The sequence below is a fragment of the Rutilus rutilus genome (genome assembly GCF_951802725.1).
Source record: "Rutilus rutilus genome assembly, chromosome: 8".
NCBI lineage: Eukaryota > Metazoa > Chordata > Actinopteri > Cypriniformes > Leuciscidae > Rutilus > Rutilus rutilus.
The window spans coordinates 34723855-34745001 of NC_140222.1; the positions used below are offsets into that span (position 1 = coordinate 34723855).

General features: G+C 38.7%; 1 protein-coding gene and 1 long non-coding RNA gene across 2 annotated transcripts in view; one reads left to right on the forward strand and one right to left on the reverse strand.

Moving 5' to 3' along the window:
• The window catches only part of LOC311295324, a 99746-nt gene that overhangs the window by 68031 nt on the left and 10568 nt on the right, over positions 1–21147 (forward strand). The gene's annotated exons all lie outside the window — the stretch shown is intronic.
• LOC311295316 (leukotriene B4 receptor 2-like) overlaps positions 1–21147 on the reverse strand; it is a 106666-nt gene that overhangs the window by 256 nt on the left and 85263 nt on the right. The gene's annotated exons all lie outside the window — the stretch shown is intronic.

A 21147-nucleotide genomic window follows, 5' to 3' on the forward strand; every position in this document is an offset into this window, starting at 1 on the left:
GGGAGGGACAGAAATCACTCAGATTTCATCAAAAAGATCTCCATTTTTGTTTGTCTTACTGGTTTGGAATGACATTAGTGTGAGTAAATGATGATAGAATTAGTATTTTTGGGTGAACTAACCCTTTAAACTTTATATGTTATATATGAAATATAATGTTTAAATATGTAACCTGTACGGTGGTAGCATTTTTACTTAAGTCTTGGCATCAGAGCTGATCAGCCCTATATAACATACTCAAGGGCCCGCCTCCCCCTCGTGTCAAAGCCTGTCTAAAGTTTACAACATATAAGAAAATATGAGAAAATTAGGTGGATCTCCTGCTGGTCACGAAAACAGGGAAAAAAAGCACTATGAGAGTGAATTGTGGGAACTCTCCTCTCCAAGTTTGATGTTAGCAAAGAACAGTAAAGGTAAGTTGATGTGCATCTCTCTCTAGTCTCTCTAGTCTGTCTGTCTAACCCAGCTGGGCAGTGCATCTTTTGGTCTGTCTGTGTCTTGTTTGCTAATGCCGGCCACTTCCAGGGCTGTGTTCTGTGACTGTGCCTGACTAAAAAATTTAGAGTGAAATACTACAACTATTTATTACGTTTGATAAACGACAAAGGGCGAACGTTAACATGCGTTCATATGCGCGTGCACGCAATGAAACGCGCAATTTCCGGCAAAACATCTGTGGGGACCAGTACAATATGGGCGTGATGGCACTCCTCATTAGAGATGCACATACTTTTAAAACAAGACAATGATTATCAAGTCTCCAAGTCAGTTTACTCTGCAATAAAGCAAGATGGAAAGCAATGCATTGACATTGACTATTGATTTATATGGCTTTATTGCATTTAAACTGTTGATTGGCTGGACATAGGCCTACTGGTCAATATGGATGCACATCCCTCAGTAAATAATAACCATCAAGTATCAAGTATTTCTTTTATAATTTAAAACACAGTGACGTGCTATGGCAAGCCATCCTAGCTTTTATTCATTCACAGGATGCATTTTTGATATCAATTGGCCTAATTAAATTTGTACTATTTAAAATGTAAATTCTTGATATTAAGAATGTACTGTTTCTAGTAACAATACATCAGGAATTACATTTTCATTAGTAGTTAAAGGAGGGAGGATTGTAGTGGGAGCACTGGGGTGTCAGCCTGTCAGGTGTGACTGTGTGGCAATGGCAAATGGTTTACATTGCTCATGGGTCAGGTGAAGTTGGTACAGTTGTTCAAGTTGAAGTTTATTGCATCTCCTAAAAGATAATAGACATTAAATCGGTGCATTAAAATCTTTTGCTCTTCTAAGCAGAAGTGTAAGCAGTGTGGTTTAGCTCAAATAAAGTGTAAAGTTGGTCATTTGACAATAAATGACTCATATGGTGTCATGTTGTTCTAGACTGGTGGTTTACCCTTGAGCAGAGTTCACATTTGCTTTAGACATATCGGCATTTTTAACCTCAAACGGAAAAAGAAATGCAGTGCAGTCAGTGAGTGGGGTTTAACAGTTTGATAGAATGATTGTTGTTGTTTCTTCATGTAGACTATAAATATTCTTAAATTAATAATGTTACAGGTTAAACCACCTGGCTTTGCCTGCATATAACCATTTATTTTGTAATAATGAACGGCTGACCATGTTAATTCCGCTTGTTACACGTCCACTTATCACATAAATAAATATATGGACATTAGAAATTAGCTATGTGTGATAAAAGCAACATATAGTCAAGTCAAGTATATTTGTATAGCGCTTTTCACAATACAGATTGTATCAAAGCAGCTTCACAGTATTAAATTAAAATAATACAACAAGGTTTGTTTCTAGTGGAATTTATTGATTGATAAAATCAAATTAAATATCCCCAAAATATCCCCAACTGAGCAAGCCAAAGGCAACAGTGGCAAGGAACCGAAAAACTCCATCAAGTGACCTAATGGTGTCCTAAAACTCAATCAGGTGACCCAATGGAGAAAAAAAAAAAAAACCTTGGGAGAACCCAGGCCTATAAAATAATAAAGAGCACAAATTGCCTTTGAGTTCTCTCTCGCTTTCAGAAAGCATTTAACTCCAATCAAAATAATCACATTTATGGTGATTAAAATTACAAATCAAAATCTTTTCAGGATAAAAATATCCATTAAAATTCCATGGGAAACAATATTAAAACATTTAAATGATTGCTTTTGAAATCAGATGTTTTCCACCTTTTTTCTGTGGAAAAGTTCATGGTGGAGTGGCGTATCAGGAATGACCTGCAGAGGGCAGCAGAGCTAGCAATGATACACAAAAACAAGACTTCTTCAGACTGTCCCTGCGTCTGAATATGGCATATCTCTAATAGGGGATCCAGCAAGATAGCAGCGTGAACTGTCAAAAGTTGAGCTCTCTCTGCCAAAGTTTTAATAGTAAGGCAATGAATGCGTTCAGCAAGGTTTTGTACCAATCTAAGATATATTTGACCCAGGACATGCCTAAGTTTGCACAAAGAAGAGCCAGTTAATCTAGAAAAGCAAATTCAAGAACCACATTTTCCCACTACACCACACATGGCAATTGCTGCAAAGAATATTGCACCTGAAAGAACCATTTACCAGATCATCAAGAACTTCAGAGAGAGCTTCAACTGCAGTTCAGAGCTGCTCAATATCGGCAGCGGTGTGTGTGTGTGAGAGCATCTGCACACACAGTGAGGCCAAGACTTTAGGACAACAGCCTGGTGTCAAGAAAGACAGCAAAGACACACTTCTCTCCAGGAAAAACATCAAGGACAGACTGAAATTCTTCAGGAAGTTCAAGGATTGGACAGCAGAAGAAGTTATTTTCTCTGATGAAGTCCCCTTCAATCGATTGTCTGGAGAAGAAAAAGTGAACGCTTCCATGAGTTTTGTGTCATGCCAACAGTGAAGCGTCCTGAGTGAAGACCATTCATGCTTTTTTCTTCTTTTTATCCGAGGGAGAGGGCTCTCTCTCAGCAACTTCTCCCAACGATCCAGGAGCATTTGGTGATGATTCATGCGTTTTCCAGCATGATGGAGCACAATGTCACAAGGTAAGAGTGATAATGAAGTGGATCAGAGATCATTACATTGAAATTTTGGATCCGTGGCCAGGAAACTCTACAGATCTCAATCCCATAGAGAACCTGTGGTCAATCCTTAAAAAGTGAGTGGCCAAGCAGAAGCCCACAGATTGATCAACTCTAAGGATTTGTCCCAAAAGCTGATATCCAGCATGCCAGAGTGAATTACAGAGGTTATGAAGAAGAAGGGTCAACACTGTAAATAGCTTTTAAAACTTATGAAATGCTTATTGTTGTGTTCCAATATACCATGAAACATGAAAAAATGATCTACAAATACTGAAGCAGCAAACTTTGCAAAACACAAAATGTGTGTCACTGACAATACTTTCTAAATCTATGGTTGTAGAAATCAAGGCAGACTTAAATCTGATCTTTATACAAACACTAAACTCAATGAAGATCAGAGGTGAATATTTAATAGATTTGACAGCTGCAGTTTATCTTCTGGACATTCAAACCAATATAAACTTTTGTATGTGTGAAACCTCCATGCATTCAAACACTTGTCAAGTTCTGACAATAAATGTGTAGATATACAGTAGACAAAGCAGACATACTGCAATTCTGCTGTTTCCATTAGAGTTTAAGACGACTGTGAGAACTGAGACACATAAATGTATGAAGGTACTGGCACTCGGTTTAAGGTTAAACCTCAACTCTAGACAAAGGTGAGAGACTCTGTTCTTTTTGTTTTTTGTCAAGTGAACAACCAGTGGAACATATTTCTGGTTTTGCTTTAACAGTTCAGTTGAGTTTAACCGCACTGTGTAGCCTGTGTAGTTACACTGTGTGGATTTATATTGATATGCATGAGAACATCCTAAAAAAAAACAGCTATTAATAAGATCAACAGCATCATCGGGGTTTATTCATGTCACAGGGTCGGATGATGAGACCTGCTTTCACTACAAGAACGCAACCTATGCTAAATGTAACAGTAAAACAAAATGAAATATAAATGAATAAATAGTCATGAATGTGTCACTGTACTTTTATCCCTGATGACTATAGAAAAGTATTTAAAAAAGTTTTTTTTTTTACTTTTTTGATAATATTTATTTCACAAAAGCTTAGGTAATCAGATCATTGGTCTAGCAGGTTTGCTGACATCTCACCCAACATGAATAATAATAGAGTTGTGACTCATGCCAGGCCTTTAAAAAAATTTAAATAAACCCACTTCAGACTTTTTTTTCCTGTTAATTTATTGGTAGGTGCAAACACATGCAAATCCTGAATTACGAATTACACATCGATACGACAGATAACATATATCGATAACAGATGGACTGTTTACAAAGCGCACTTTCAATAGTTTTTGTAGCCAAGATTAATGTGCCCATACAATATATTACACCATAAAATAATCTATTCTTGACTTAAGCACATGATATTTTAATAACATGTTATAGTCAAAGACAGACGCTGTTTGCTTGCTGAATATTTTCCACTTCGGTGAACTGGAAGAGCAAAAAGGGAAAAAATTATAGCATTCAGCTGCAGTTGATATAGATGAATACAAACAAAAAGCTACAATATTTTGTTGGATCATAAAAAAATATTTTATTATAATTAATTTCACTAGCAAGGACCACGCCACAACTATGCAGAATTAGCTTTATGGAATGAAGACGGGTCGAAAGAGATGGGGGAAAGGATGTTATGGTTTTACGTCTGGCTGATCAGGGAGTCTAGTCCAGGGAGACTCAGAGTGGGGGCTTCGTCTTGGTAGGTAGTAAGCTTGGTTACTTGAAGACCCCCCTGGATGCAGCCTGTGGAAGTAAAATGGGGGATGTTAGATATTGGAGGGGTGGGTGGGGTCGAGAAACTGAGACAAACGGTTGCAGTTCAGTGTAAATATACAGACGGGGAACGAGCTGATTAGTTGAGGCGTGGCCTTGCTCCCGAACCTCAGTTAACTTGTTAACTACATTTAAATTAAAATCAATATTTAAAACTTAAAGACGTTCAGCAATAAATAAATATGAATTAACTTACGTTACAACTGGTTTGGGTCTTGAAGCTGATATATAACTTGTGTCTGCAGATCAGTGTGAATGTGTTTGTCCAACTTTTCTGTTTTTCCAGCAGCAAAAACTAAGAATGAAACAGTAAATTCAGATACAATATTTACTAACGTTTATATTATTATTTCTTTAGATTAGATTAGATTCAACTTTATTGTCATTGCTTATTAATAATTTGAACAACAGAAGCTTTCTTTGACATTACTAACATATGTACAAAAACATATGATTTAGAGAACAGCATTATTGCTTTTTTTGCACTACTGTGTATTTAACTGTGTACTGATACTATGTATCATTTTTAAAACATTAGGAGTAATATCTCACCGATCAGCACAATGAGCAGAAGCCCGTTCATCAGTCCAGATATGATGATAATAATCTGCCATTGTGTCTGATTCTGATCAATAAACTCCACCACTGTATGATTGTGACACTCAATTGTAGGATTGTAACACTCAGTTAGTTCAGTTGATTCTGTAAAGAAAGTGTCCAGTCTCTTACAGTAAACAACTTTTGTGCAATGTGCAATGGCTAAAGATTTAAAGCACTGAGAATTATGATAATATAATCATGTTTTTCATATCTAAAAATGTATAATGGCAAGTATGTATGTAAGCAGTGATCATTAGTGAGTCTTGATCACTGAAAAAGTAAATGAACTCACCGGTGAAGTGCAGTCTGGTGCTGTTGCTGAGTTTTGGAGGTGTGCCTGTTTTCATACAGTAATAAACTCCTAATTCATCAGCGGTCACATTATTAATAACCAGACGGTGTTTAAATATCACAGAATATTTCTTTCTGAATGTTGTATTATGGTAAAAAGGTGATTTTGGAGTTGAGAATGATAGTAGAATCACTGTTGGAGGATCTGGTGTTTTCAGTAAAATCCAATAAACCTCATTTTCATCAAGATCACAGTTTATGGTCACATTTGATCCCAAATCAGTGAGTTGATCTGAGACTGCAGCTCGACAACAGATTAATACATCTATAAGAAAAAAAATAATTAAGATTACCCACATAAAATCCTGACGCATAACTTATTTATTTATTTATTTTTTAATTTGAAAAAGTTTACAAAGCCTGCATATTCAGCCATATCATATAATAAACTCACAGAGCTGAAGCTGAATGATCTTCATGTTGTTCTTGATTAAAACACTTCAGAATTATTCTGTTTCTCTCCACACAACATTAAGATGAATCTACTGCAGCTCTGAAGAAAAGACAGGAAGACAAAAAACCTTCCCACATCAAGCAGAGGAAGTCTAAGTCAAACTCAGTCTGACCACACTTTTTTCAACATCTAACACCCTTATTGCCATCACCACTTTATTAATAAACTTAAAGGGATAGTATGGCCAAAACTGAAAGTTCTGTCATCATTTACTCACCCTCAAGTTGTTCTAAACCAGTATAAATGTCTTTCTTCTGTTGAACACAAAAGAAGACATTTTAAAGAATGTTGTAATCAAACAGTTGATGGACCCCATTTACTTCCATAATAGAAAAAAAAAAAAAAAACACGATATAAGTCAATGGGGTCCATCAACTGTTTGGTTACTGACATTCTTCACAATATCACAATAATACAGGAGAAAGAAACTTGGAACAATTTGAGGGTGAGTAAATGATGACAACATTTTCATTGGGTGAACTATCCCTTTAAGCATGTTTTTATATTTGATCATGTTACAGTTTTTCTCAGTTGCTTTGGTAAATTTCTCAGAACACAATTGAAATTCTCAAAATGACTGTCCAACCTCCACATCATCTAGTCACTTATGCACAGCATAAAAGCAATTTAACATTATTTTTAACAAATTGCCAATGATTTGGAACATGCCTTTTTTACACTGTAAATTCTCATATAGTGCTGCATGTACAGTTGTAATATCAGGCTCCGGTCATATGGGTTGGTCTTGTTCTTAGTTTAGTGACAGGATCCTGACACTCATGTGGTGTGTTGTGTGGGTTTGGATGGTGTTGTCTGGATCCAGGCTCCGCCCATAGCTATGGGAATGTATTTTGAGCAGGGGTGCTAAGGTGGGGGGTGCATAAAGGCTGATATATACTTCTGCGTCGGACCTACGCCGTAGGCTATGCGTCGGTTTTCATCTATACTTCTGGGTTGTTGTCCACGTCGACGTGCAATTACACATGCTGACCGCTAGTAGGCAGTGTCCATGGGCATGTTGATGGTGTAACCCACAGTATCAAGGCAAAAGCCAAAGAAGCAGCAGCTTGTTGTGTATGTTGTTGAAGAAGCAGCAGCAGTGATGGCGGCAAATAGACAGCGACTTTTGTTGCAGCTTGAGTTGTTACATATCTAATTACAGATAATTTATATTTTTTTGACCTGAGGGAGGGGTTCTAGCAGACAATTACAGTGGTTGCGGTCCAAGTAGAATTGACACGTTGTTACATTTTTGGAGAGGTGCACATCAGGCTACGCCATAGGCTAGGCATGCTACACACAGCCTACAATGTGTCTACAGCGTGAGTTTGACGCAGAAGTAAAAATCTTATTGTCTTAATCGGCACGGCACAGAGCAAGAGAAGCAGCGCAGAGCCGCAGGAGTCACGTTACAAGAGTGATATGCAATGATTGACAGGACGATGCCAGAAGCAAAAGTGCCATTTCTTTTTGTAATAGAAGTGAATTTGTCTATGTTTTATAGTTATAACTAAGCATTCGTTTTGACGTGAAGGGAAAATCCTAAGACCTTTCATTTATTTGTTACAACCAAGCGGCAACCTTTTATGGGGCAAGTAACCATATTTAGTCACTTCCGCACACATTCAAAATGCCCTCCCCCTGCCTCCATTTGGAGTGCTAGAGTCATGTGGTTTGCTCTCAGCCAATCAGGGGAGATCATTCAGATATTGACATCAAGGCATCTGACCAATCAGCAGTGGCCTGGAGCACCTCAAACACAGCCATAATGCAGAAATCAAAAATATTGCTTTTTTGAACCTGGCTTCTCCCACAGTTATAGTAATAACATCATAACTAAACATGGTAAGTTGATGTAACTCACAAATTATTTGGTTGAATAGTTGTGTTAAAGATTAAGATTGTTGTTATTTGCATAGCATTTGTAAAAATTAGCTTAATGATTGGCTGAAAACTAAATGCACCATATTTGATCATATGCCCCGTTTACCTAAGGCGAGCAAGTGTCCATTTTTAGACATATGCCTTATGAATGTATGTTTTTTTTTTAATTATAGTTAAATGGCATACACGGGTGCTTATTGTTCGTGTGAGGCCTAGTACTGTGTGAATTGATTTTAATTACTGAATATTGATTTGTGATAAAACACAATTATGCATAATTAAGCAAATATGACCATAGGTGAGAGTAGGAACGTAAAATCGACCGAAAAATCGAGAGCTTCGCTTGGCAGCTCCTTCTTCACCACGACAGACCGGTACATAAACTGCATTACTGCAGAAGCTGCACCAATCCGTCTTCAATCTCCCGTTCAGGCCTTCCCTCACTCGTGAACAAGACCCCAAGATACTTGAACTCCTCCACTTGAGGCAGGAACTCTCCACCAACCTGAAGTGGGCAAGCTACCCTTTTCCGACTGAGAACCATGGCCTCGGATTTGGAGGTGCTGATTCTCACCCCAGCCGCTTCACACTCGGCTGCACACCATCCCAGTGCATGCTGGAGGTCCTGGTCTGATGGGGCCAGCACGACAACATCATCCGCAAAGAGCAGAGATGAAATCGTATGGTCCCCAAACCTGAAACCCTCCGGCCCCTGGCTGCGCCTAGAAATTCTGTCCATAAAAATTATTAACAGAACCGGCGACAAAGGGCAGCCCTGCAGGAGTCCAACATGCACCGGGAACAAGTCTGACTTACTGCCGGCAATGCGAACCAAGCTCCTGCTCCTACAGGGACCGGATATCCCTTAGGAAAGGGCCCCGGACCCCATACTCCCAGAGCACCCTCCACAAGATGCCAGTATCAGTACCTCAAGACAGAGATGTCTCTAAATAAATGTTCCTTGCAGTTTGTGCCTATAATAAATAAATGTTCCTTGCAGTTTGTGTGTGTTTGTGTCATATTTTTTTTTTATTCACTCTCTGTAATTTATTTTACCCTAGACAGGCAAGTGCTCATATATGGTAACTTCATTGACCTTGATTTGCAATGCAAAGATGAAAAAAATTTAGAATTTTTTTTTGTTTGTTTAAATGTCCTTTAACATCCCCCATTAGCTTTCTGAGGTTAAAAATTAGAATTTCCAAATATTTCAATGAGTGCCCTATAAAGGGTTAAGAATAATATTGAATCAACATTAAACATTCGTTTTGTTCCAAGAATGTTAAAGATCAAAATAAGTGCTACAGGTTTAGAGCATCATTGACAAATATCTTTTCTTGTAAAATATGCTGTGTTATCGGTAACACCGGTGTTGTCAAAAGGTTACTAATTAAACAATCACATAAACACAGGTAATATGTAGGCCTGTAATCAAAGCACAATCTCCAAACACAACTGCAGGCTGCAGGGTGACAGCACATAAAATCAACTCATGGACCTATCAGCCACAATAAATATATTTCCAATCAAGAAATATATAATTGCTCAACTGCATGTACATCTCCGAATGTGGCATTTCTCTCCTGGTTGAAGCTGATAAAGTCCTGCATGAGGGAATCAATGTCCAAACTGTCTTATATATCTCCATGAACATGCATCAGAGCAAGGTGGGTCAGTCTTTTTTGCGTCATGGTTTTGTGCAAAACTATGTCATCAGAGGGTGGAAAAAGGTCCTCTCTGATAAAGGAGCTGAGATGGGGAGACCCTATTTTAACGATCTAAGCGAATGGACTAAAGCATACGCTGCATACGGCACGGTCAGGGTGTAACATAAATGACATACAAATTCTTCATATTTACCCATAGCTATTGTTCTGATGCACCATCTTGTTGGACATATGTCCAGTAAGGTAACTTTCTCATCGCAGCCAAACATGAACTCATAGAGATCCTTGCATTTTGCTGATTCACAGATACAGCTACACCTTGAACAAAGTTAATTTAATCTGTGATAAGACCCACCTCATGCGAAGCCTCCTGAAGAACAAGGTCAAGTAAATGGTTGGCACAGTGGATGAAGAGGGACTCTGGGCATGTTTTTTTAAGCCATGTATTAACACCCGAGAACTGTCCTGACATGTTATAAGCTCCATCTAAACAATATCCATGGAGACGCTCAATTGGCATGTTCATTCTAAGAAATAAATCTTTGATGCACCTGAACAGGGTCTCTTCGCTGCTGTTGGGAGCACTGTAAAATCCAAGAAATTCAGAGTGAATAGCTAAGTTCTTGTCCACATACTGCAGACAGCGTCAATGAGAACTGCTTTATTGTACTCTAGTCTGTGGTCTTTGGTAGTTTGAAACAGCTTGCCAAAGCAAACTTTCAGGAAAAGTTTGTTCCGGCTGATAAACACATTTGAATTATCATTGGTCCATGGCAATAGTTCGGTGTGGCTCAGTGTCTCCTCTTTCTTTGATGTGGAAATCTTCTCATGTTCATGTGGAGCCTCCATGGATCATATTTGTTGGTCCGGCACATCCCACAGATTCTCAACCTGAGTGATATTTGGAGGCCAGTGCAGCACCTTGAGCTCTTTGTCATTTTCCTCAAATTATTCCTGACCAATTTTTGCAGTGTGCCAGGGTGCATTATCCTGCTAAAAGAGGCCACTGCAATCAGGGAACACCATTGTCATGTATGTGGTCCGCAAGAATCTTTAGGTGGGTGGTACGTGTCAAAGTAACATCCACATGAATGCCAGAACCCAAGGTTTCCCAGCAGAACATTGCCTTGGTCGCCCATGACCATGATGGGCAGGACATCCTGTCACTCACATAAGATCACAGCAAAAGCAAACAACAATCAATTCGATCCAATCAATTCCCAATGGACAAAATCAAACCAGTCATGATCCCAGCCCACATTTTTTCTTGTTTGAGAAGCCGTTTCACTCGGATACATGTCACAATAGGGAAAAGACAACAGCTTCTATTTCATCCCGACTTTAAGGGGATTTCACATTACTGCTGTCAGATTCAGCATTACCTGAATGACACATTGCTTGTCTGTTGACCTTGTACGATGATTTTCAAAGTTCCTAGTTTCTTCCTGAATGAAGCTGTCTTTTTTTAAGTGATATGGTTGAATGGTATATAACTGAGGTCTTCAACCCTGCTCCTGGTGACCCACTGTCCTGCAGAGTTTTGCCCAACCCCAATCAAACACACCTGAACAGGCTAATCAAGCTCTTCAGGCAAAGCCACTAGAAGGCAAGCCTGTAACCTTTAGCCAACGAAGCGTAATGGCTAAAGCTAAAGCTAATGTTCCAGCTTTGGCGGTAAGCAGGGAATGAGACAAGGCTTTTATAGACAATCTCTGCTTCAGGATCGCTTGAAAATCATATGCAGGTGTGCTGGAGCAGGTTGGATAAACAGTAGAGTGGCAGTGCGTCCCAATTCAACTATCCATCCTAAATAATATTGGAAAATAGATTTAGTGCATCTCAAATCAAAGTATGATGAAATGAGTATTCCAAAGATATCCGGATGGTCTACTTTTCCTGATCAGAATCCGGAGTGCAAATCGATGAGCACTCTAACGGCTAATATTGCCCATAACCCATTGCGAGTTGGACGAGGATTTGATTAGAGCTACAAACACAAATAAAAAGTGTTAACCCTCATCCTTCCCTCAGGTCACCTTGACCCAAAACTCAAAATTGAGTGTTCATCTGAGTGGTTCAAGACCTTAGAAATTTTGTCGCACTTGAACCACAAATACAAATAAAAAATAAATAAAAAATGGATTTGAGGAGTTTATGTATTTGTACTAAATTTTTTTACGAATCCTTCCCTCGTGGTTCAATTTGACCCCCTTATAATGATTGGAGTGCGAGGGATGCTTCAGTATACATAGAAAAAACCCAAAATTGCTCAATTAAAACAAAAAATTCTAAAACTTTACCAAAAATTTTGATAATGTCTACATGTGTATCTGAATGTATACTGAATAGATACTCAAGAACTGTCTTTAGGACCCAGGTGGAACAGTTAATTTGCTCCATATAGAGCTATAAGTCCATCTAGTGGCAATAGTCATATATATATATATATATTTGTGTTATGTTTTTAGCTCCACAAGAGGTAAGCAGAGACACCCAAATTGACCTAATGTGATATATTTTGAGCTGGGTTGAGCTGGTTAGGCATGTTTTGGAGAGTTATTTTGAATTTAAGTTGAAAGAATGTGCTTAAATTAGCCTATATTATTTATTGATAAAATAAAGCAATTTAAAGGTAAATAAAAAAATTAAAAACTCAGCAAAATACAAAATATTATAAAAATAAAATGATATAAGCTTCCTGGACAAAACTAAGTATAATTTTAGGGCTAATTGGGTCATTTTGACGTGCGAGGGAAGGATGATTAAACCACTACACGGATGTGCAAGTCCGACGGTTAAAGAGGAACTGAAACTAAATAGGAAGTAAAGGTGATATAACAGATGTGTTATCATTGTTATTTGTGGTAAGACACTTAAAACTGCTGAAGTAGTTACAAGAGGGTGGGGGGGGACAGTGATGTTAGTTTGTTGTTTTATTACTAAGGCGCAGCCATCTTGAGCTTCAACAGTCCGTGACGTCACTGCCATGATAGGCTACAGCTCCAGCAAAATGGCATCTCAAGAGTATAACAGATCGAGAGGAGGGTCTTGTTGCATTGCAAAAATTGTGATCTGTCCAACAAGCGAATATAAGACCTCCGATGCCATCAAGGACCGAATAACCTGTTTGCAAAATCACTGTGGCATAAATGTGACCATGGCGGGTCATGTAAACAAGTTCCACTCACCTCTTAGTTGTTATCGTGATGTTCACCTTCACCGTAGATCACCTTGCTAAATTAATCCGACATTGAGGATGCTATCCAATATAAGCATATCCATCTACGACACCCGTAAGATATGTTAGTAGAGAGGTTTATATGCAGGGGTTTGAGTGAATAATTTTCAGTATCTAACTTGACAAAAAGTTAGATCGCTCATAAATTTACTTACTCGCTCATAAATACAGTCCCTTGCTGCCACCTGCTGACGAAACAATGTTACCTGCACTGAAATCTTTGAAAATCCCCACCACTGACACAACTTATATTTTTCATTTCTAATAAACTAGTTTCCACCATTTAAACAAGTCATTTAAAAGAAGAATAGTAGCTTATCTCTCTCTTATATAAATTTGCCAGGACTGGACTGAATTTCTAGAATATTTTTTTTTTTACTATTATTATTACAAAACAACTAAATTTGTAATAGATCTGTTATTTTATTTAGGCATATTTAATAACTTTTAATAGCTTATGTAGCCTGCTTACCATGATCAAGTAATCTACATATATTGCAGACCAATTTTTCAGTTTTGCTGCATCAGTTTGTGCTGTTCATGAACAAAATTTGAAAGGCAAATGCATGGAAAATCCAGACAATATACGTGTTGTTTTCAGTTCTCTATCTTTCCCTTTCATTTTCTCTGCAGCTCATGAATGACGATGTAACTGGAATTTCTGCATTCTTGTGCTGCTCATGCAATGACAATAAACTTAAGTCAAGAGAGATTGAGACACAATGTCAGCAGGAAGGCATATATAAAACATCGAGAGAAAGGTTTCACTTGAGGGTCAGGATCCAGAACAGTCTCTCCGAAGTTTACGAAAGGAAGCTTCCCTCTCATACTAGTGTAAGTCTGAGTACATTTACTCATCATTTGATTTATTACTGCTATTTTCATTACAATGAGATTAAATAACAACCAACTCTAGAGAAATGTAGAGCTATCAGGAAACAAACAAATGTGCAAACTATTTTTCCAAAGACTTTGTTTATTCACACAATACCAAACCAATTGAAACATTGGAGTTAACTTGACCAACCAAAACAACATTATTCTTATCTCAATGATAGTAAATTTATTTTATTTTATACAGCATATCCTCCCAATTAATTTTACATGTATAATTAATAGAAGACATCTGAGAAGATTAAGATCTTTTTCTAACTCCAGATTTTTACAATATGATGTCTCTTATTTTTCAACAAAAAATAAACATAAAACACTGGTCAATAGCTAGTCTGAACATCAACAAAAAGTAGAATAAGCCAGATGATAGTGGGTTTAGAAAGCAAAATCTGCCTTCGAGAGAAGACGTGACCACATAATTACCGAAATTTCACCAGCATGTTTCCTGTCACACCAGAGGAAACAAAACCTTAGACCATGTTTACACAAACATGGCTGAAGCTTACGTCGCGACACCCCTCCCCCACTTGGGACAGTCAGATCACCTTTCTTTGTTCCTCACCCCCAAATATGCACCTCTGATCAATCGCGTGAAGCCATCAGTGAAGACCATCAAGGTGTGGCCTGCGGGGGCAGATTTCTCACTCCAGGAAAGGTTTCTACACACAGACTGGAGTATGTTTGCTTCTCAAGCCACCAGTGGCTCTCACACGGACATTGACTGCTACACCTCCTCTGTACTGGATTATATTAATACCACCATTGACAGTGTTACAACCCAGAAGCAGATCACCACATACCCAAATCAGAAGCCATGGATGAACAGGGAAGTGCGACTCCTATTGAAGACACGCAATACTGCCTTCAGATCAGGAGATGCACAAGCCTATAGCACATCCAGAGCAAATCTGAAAAGGGGCATCAAAGAGGCCAAGCACTGCTACAAGCTTAAGATAGAGGGACACTTTTCCAACGCTGACCCTCGGCGCATGTGGCAGGGCATTCAGGCCATCAGTGACTACAAACCCTCTCACTCCACCCCCGCAGCCACTGATGTCAACTTCCTGAACGAGCTAAATGACTTTTATGCTCGCTTTGAAAGAGACAACAGAGAAACTGCCACCAAGCTCAAATCCTCAGCTGACCACCCACCGATCACACTCTCCTCCACAGATGTCTGCAATGCACTGAGCAGGATCAGCGCGCACAAGGCTGCTGGACCAGACAACATCCCTGGACGCGTACTCAGGGCATGTGCGGAGCAGCTCGCTGGGGTTTTTACAGACATTTTCAACCTGTCTCTTGCCCAAGCAACTGTACCAACATGCTTTAAATGCACTTCCATTGTGCCAGTGCCAAAACACTCCAGCCCGAAGTGCCTTAATGACTACCGCCCTGTAGCACTCACACCCATCGTAATGAAGTGCTTTGAGCGGCTGGTCCTGGCACACCTAAAAGACTCTCTACCATCCACATTGGACTCACACCAGTTTGCCTACCGTAGCAATAGGAGCACAGAGGATGCAGTCTCCATGGCACTGCACTCTGTGCTCACACATCTGGACAATAAGAACACTTATGCACGCATGCTGTTTGTTGACTTCAGCTCAGCATTCAACACTGTCATCCCAACTAAGTTAATAGCCAAACTTGGAGACCTGGGCTTCAACACCTCCATGTGCAACTGGATTTTGGACTTCTTGACCAACAGACCCCAGAATGTTCGATCAGGCTCCAACTGCTCCACATCCATCACACTCAACACTGGTGTACCACAGGGCTGTGTGCTAAGCCCGTTCCTCTACTCCCTCTTCACCTCCGACTGCAAGCCTGTGTACGGATCTAATTCCATCGTCAAGTTTGCGGACGACACTACGGTGATTGGTCTCATCAGCAACAACGATGAGACTGCCTACAGGGAGGAGATCAAGCACCTGGCCACATGGTGCACCGAAAATAACCAGCTCCTCAACACCACCAAAACGAAGGAGCTCATCGTGGACTTCAGGAAAGTGTCAAGAGGCACACACGACACCATCCACATCAATGGAATGGCTGTTGAGCGTGTCTCCAGTTTCAAGTTCCTGGGGACCCACATCTCGGCGGACATGACCTGGACAACCAACACCTCCAGCCTGGTCAAGAAGGCTCACCAGCGCCTCTTCTTCCTGAGGACACTGAGGAAGAATCAGCTTTCCTCCACTATCCTGGTGAACTTCTATCGCTGTGCAATAGAAAGCATCCTGACCAACTGTGCTACAGTGTGGTATGGGAGCTGTTCTGTTGCAGAGCGCAAGGCACTGCAGCGGGTGGTGAAAACCGCCCAGCGCATCACTGGGACTCCACTACCTGCCATCGAGCACATCCAGAGGAAACGCTGTCTGCATCGAGCTCGCAGCATCCTTAAGGACTCCTCTCACCCAGCCCACAGACTGTTTTCTCTCCTGCCTTCCGGCAGGCGTTTTAGGTGCCTCCGGACCAGGACCAGCAGACTAAAGAACAGTTTTTTCCCCAGAGCTGTCTCTTTATTAAACTCTAACCCTCATTGATCCCACTCCCCTTATATACTGATTGACTCTCCTCTCCCTCCTCACACCTGCCTCCATTTTGTTATTTGCAATACTATAATGTTCATTTGCACTGCTGACTGTTATTACAGTAACAACTGTTTACATATGCATCTTGCACTACTACCTTGACTGGAATATGCTCATTTGCACTGCCGACTGTTTATTTACAGTACCGACTGTTATATATACATTGCAATATCGTACCTTAACTGTAATATGCAATTACTTTCCACTGCACTCACTCGGATAGCTTCTGTCCAAACTTTATTTGCACTACTTTAAATCCATTGTTATACTGCTCATTAGCCTAACTTATACATATATCTATTTGTAAAATTCTGTTTATAGTAATATCCATCTGTATATTATGCTCACATTCTGTTTATAGTAACAGCCATCTGTATATATATTCATAGTACATATCTATCTGTAAAATTATGTTTATAGTAACAGCCATCTGTATATTATATTCAGTACATATCTATCTGTAAACATTCTGTTTATAGTAATAGCCATCTGTATATTATTATATTCAGTACATATCTAGCTGTAAATTCTGTTCACAGTAATAGTTATCTGTATATTATATTCATAGGACAATCTATCTGTAAATTTTTGTTTATAATAGTATTCAACTCTATATTTATTCAGTACATATCCATGTTCTGCACTTATGAACCACTGTATATCCTGCACTTGCTGCTATTGCACTTCTGGTTAGACCTAAACTGCATTTCGTTGCCTTGTACCTGTACTTGTGTAATGACAATAAAGTTGAATCTAATCTAATCTAATCTAATAATTAGTTCCTGTTCTTTACATAATAGGAGAAAGTTGTCAAAACATCTACTCCTCATATTCTTAGAAATGACAATATCCAGAAAAGTGATTTTATCCTTCAATTGGCTTTTTTAAAGGCAATGGGGTAAAAAAAATTCCTCAAAAGAATGAAATGCTTTATAAATGTAATGACATTCATATGAAAACTTGAAACTCAAAATGTTGTTAGAAAACTTAGTAAATTTACTAAATTTAGTTGTTTAGAAAACAATCTGTATAATTCAGAAGGAAACTGTCCACTCCTGGAAATGTGTTGAGTAAGCCCCATTCACACCACCAGCGACTCTCTGGTCTCTATACTGTGAAGTCGCTCGTGGGCATTCCCAGTGCTGTCAATCTAATGTTATTGGTAGACTGCATGTCGTAGCCATATAGAAAATACTATCACAAGTGATATATAAAACTAAGATATCATTCTAATTTGATTAGGAATCAAGCTTAAAAGAATTACAAGCAGCATTCTGCTGTTGGAAAGTGTTATATTAACCACAGCGCATGCTCAGTGCATTAAATCAATAATAGATTAACGATCAATCTATCAACAATTAAACTCCCTCATACTGTCAAAAATGACTAAAACGTTATTCATATCTGACAAATAATAAATTTTCTTGTCTAATAATCAATGCAGGGGAAACTAATATGAACTGCAGCAGTGCTAAACTGCATCATATAATTAACAACACACAAACTATCAATGTATGAATCAAACTCAAAAAGACAGTCGATGTTTTTTTTTTCCATGCATCATTTTATTATATGCATGTAGGCCTATTTGGTTACAGTCAAATCACATAAAACAGTAGAATCGCTTCGCTTCCTACATTCTGTCACCAACAGTCACTGTCGCCGGAAGTCGCCACTCGCCAGCACTCCTTTGAAATGAATGGGACCATGCCACTTTGACGCTGGTGGTGTGATGGGGCTTCAGTAAACTAACCTCGTCCAAACAAAAGCTTCCTCTTTGTACATTCTTATAAAGCTGTAACATGCGTTTAAATGGACAGACATATTATAACTTGTAGATTCCATCTCATTCTGTTATACAGCAGTATAACAATCTCAGTTTATTATAAAACAGCAAAATTATGAAATGCTTGTTTCACACTCCAAGTGTGTAGGAGACATGAGCTGCAGCCAAAAAAAAGAAAAGAAAGTAAGACTTTCGTTAATCTTCGGGACACAAATGAAGATCTTTTTGGTGAAATCTATAGCTTTCTGTCCCTACACGGACAGTCTACGCAACTACCACTTTGACGCTTTAAAAAGTTCATAAAGAGATCGTCAAACTAATCCATATGAATTGAGCAGTTTAGTTCAAAAATTCTTAAAGAGACTCGATTGCTTTATATGATGAACAGATTGAATTTAGGCTTTTATTCACACATAAACATTCATCAACGCACACATCAGGCGTCCGGCCTTCATATGTGGATTACACAATTAGCTGGATTTTTTTTGTTTACAATTTCTCATGATCCAGGATTGTTACGTTCTTTGAAGCTCATCATGGAGTTGATACTTAAAATCTGTCCCAGCCAATATTTGCTTAAAAGAGTAGCCTACCCTATTGAGGGACAACAATAATTTAAAACAATGATTTAAAAATAAATTAGCAAATAATATTATAATGTTGTGTAGTCTATCATAATTATAGACACATCCAGTTTTCATCATTGAGAGATTTATTTGTGATAAAATAATTAGCTAATAATTATTATTTTATTTTTTTTAGTTTAAATACACAACAGACGCCAAAGAACTAGTGCTGATGAAAGCATCGCGTCGGGGCAAAAAGGCTGCACTTGAACACACCGAGAGAACAGCCGACTGTCAACTAGCATGCATGTTCTGTGCCCGCGTGTAAATGAGACAACTGTTTTTTTTCTGCAGATATATTCATCTATATTCGCCATTCAAAAAGGGAAACTGACGCTGTAGGCTGCAGATACACAAAAAGGAAACAAAGCAGCGTGTTTTTACCATTTTTAATATCAATCCTGCTAAACACTTTCTTTATTCCACTCCGCTCGTGTTAATATTTAAGTCCCCAAGTGGTGAAAATCCATCTTTTAATGTGGTGAATTTAGACATGGTTTAATACAAACCAGGTGTAAATTCATAAGTCAATACCATTGCTGAGTATTACAGTCTCAAAAACACAGTGTTTCTGACATCACAAACTACCTTGTAACCAATCACGTCAACGAGTGGATCACTGAGCTTGTGTGAGTGAGTGGAGGCGGGGCTCATTTGCATATTCATAGAACCGCATATACTAAATGAGTTTAGAGTGTAGAGCTATTTAAGGCATGAAGATTTTTTTTCAAATAAAAAACGTTTAAATATGTCATTTGGTGATCAAATATGAGCTTTTAAGGCACAAGTTTTTCGCCGCTAGAGGTCGTCTATGCTAAAGGCGTAGCTTGATGATGCCGAGATTGAGCACATAATCATGGGAGTTGTTGTCTTCACCTCACAGCTAGTGGAAAAGAATCCGACGGGACTCGGGCAGAAATCATATTCATGGATGAGATTATTAATGTTACCATATAGTATGAAGCAGAGCTGGAGCGATTTCTAATGAGAGACAAGCGCGAGACACAGCGACGGAACTATTTTTATGCCGCAGACGCTGCTTCCGCTTCTTCAGGTCAAGCATATGTGGGGTAACGCACTGCTGTTTTATCATTTACATTTGTCAGTTCAAAATGATGTTATAACGTTAATCATACAATGTAACACTTGTTGCACACTGCAGTAAGCTAGATCGATATTAGAATATCATCTAAATTGCATGCAATTAATTTTAAAATATATTGTATGACGGAGAAAATGCTGCATTACAGTTACTAAAAATAAAGCTGCATCTGATTGTTATGTTAGCCACTTGACAAAATAGTGTTTGGTAAAACATGGTAAAACCATGGTACTCGTGGAAAATCAAGAAAACAACAATTCAAACAATAAGACTAACAGTGTTGAGCTATTTAACAATGATTAGTTTTCTGTCTATAAATGTATCCAAACAGTTGTTCCCTTGTCTAATAATATTAAAGCGTCTTTGGTGTTTCCATGGTTTCTACAAAATATCGAAGGTAACGCGTCAACAAAATATCTAACACTGTTCTAGTGGGTTTTGGATATTTTAATTAAAAAATGAAAAATTATTGACTACATGATTATTGGCTTTAAAATATTCGCCCAGGTACACTCGGGTTAGATGATGTAAACTAAGTGGCGTTCTATCTGTAACATTTTGACTTATTTGCTCACTGTAATGCTATTATTCTCATGCACTGACTCATTTTATAAGCTGAACAGCCAATCAGAGTTCTCTCTCTCGCCGATTCTACATGCTGAATCGGCCCGAAAAAACCTGCCGGTGTCCGACTAGAGCCAACGGTGCGGAACACTCAGAAAAAAAAGGCCCGACAGCCGATCGTCCGCTTGGTGTGCCCCTGTGTTTACACACAGTTACAATTTAGTTAGTCTAAAGAGCATGCACGGAGACGATATAAATATTGTTCGTTTTCTCACACAAACCGCTCGTTTTGTGTCTTAGGCCATCAATGTGTACTTACGATGGGGAATTGTTTAATTTGGACTCTGTGCATGCTCTTTGAGACAGTGACCATAGACCTGTATTATAGGACTGACAGACAAGAACGGTTTGACCTAAAAATATCAAAATTGAAGCTACTGCGGAAACAAAGACACCTACATCTTGGATGCCCTTGAGGTAAGCTAAAACATACCAAA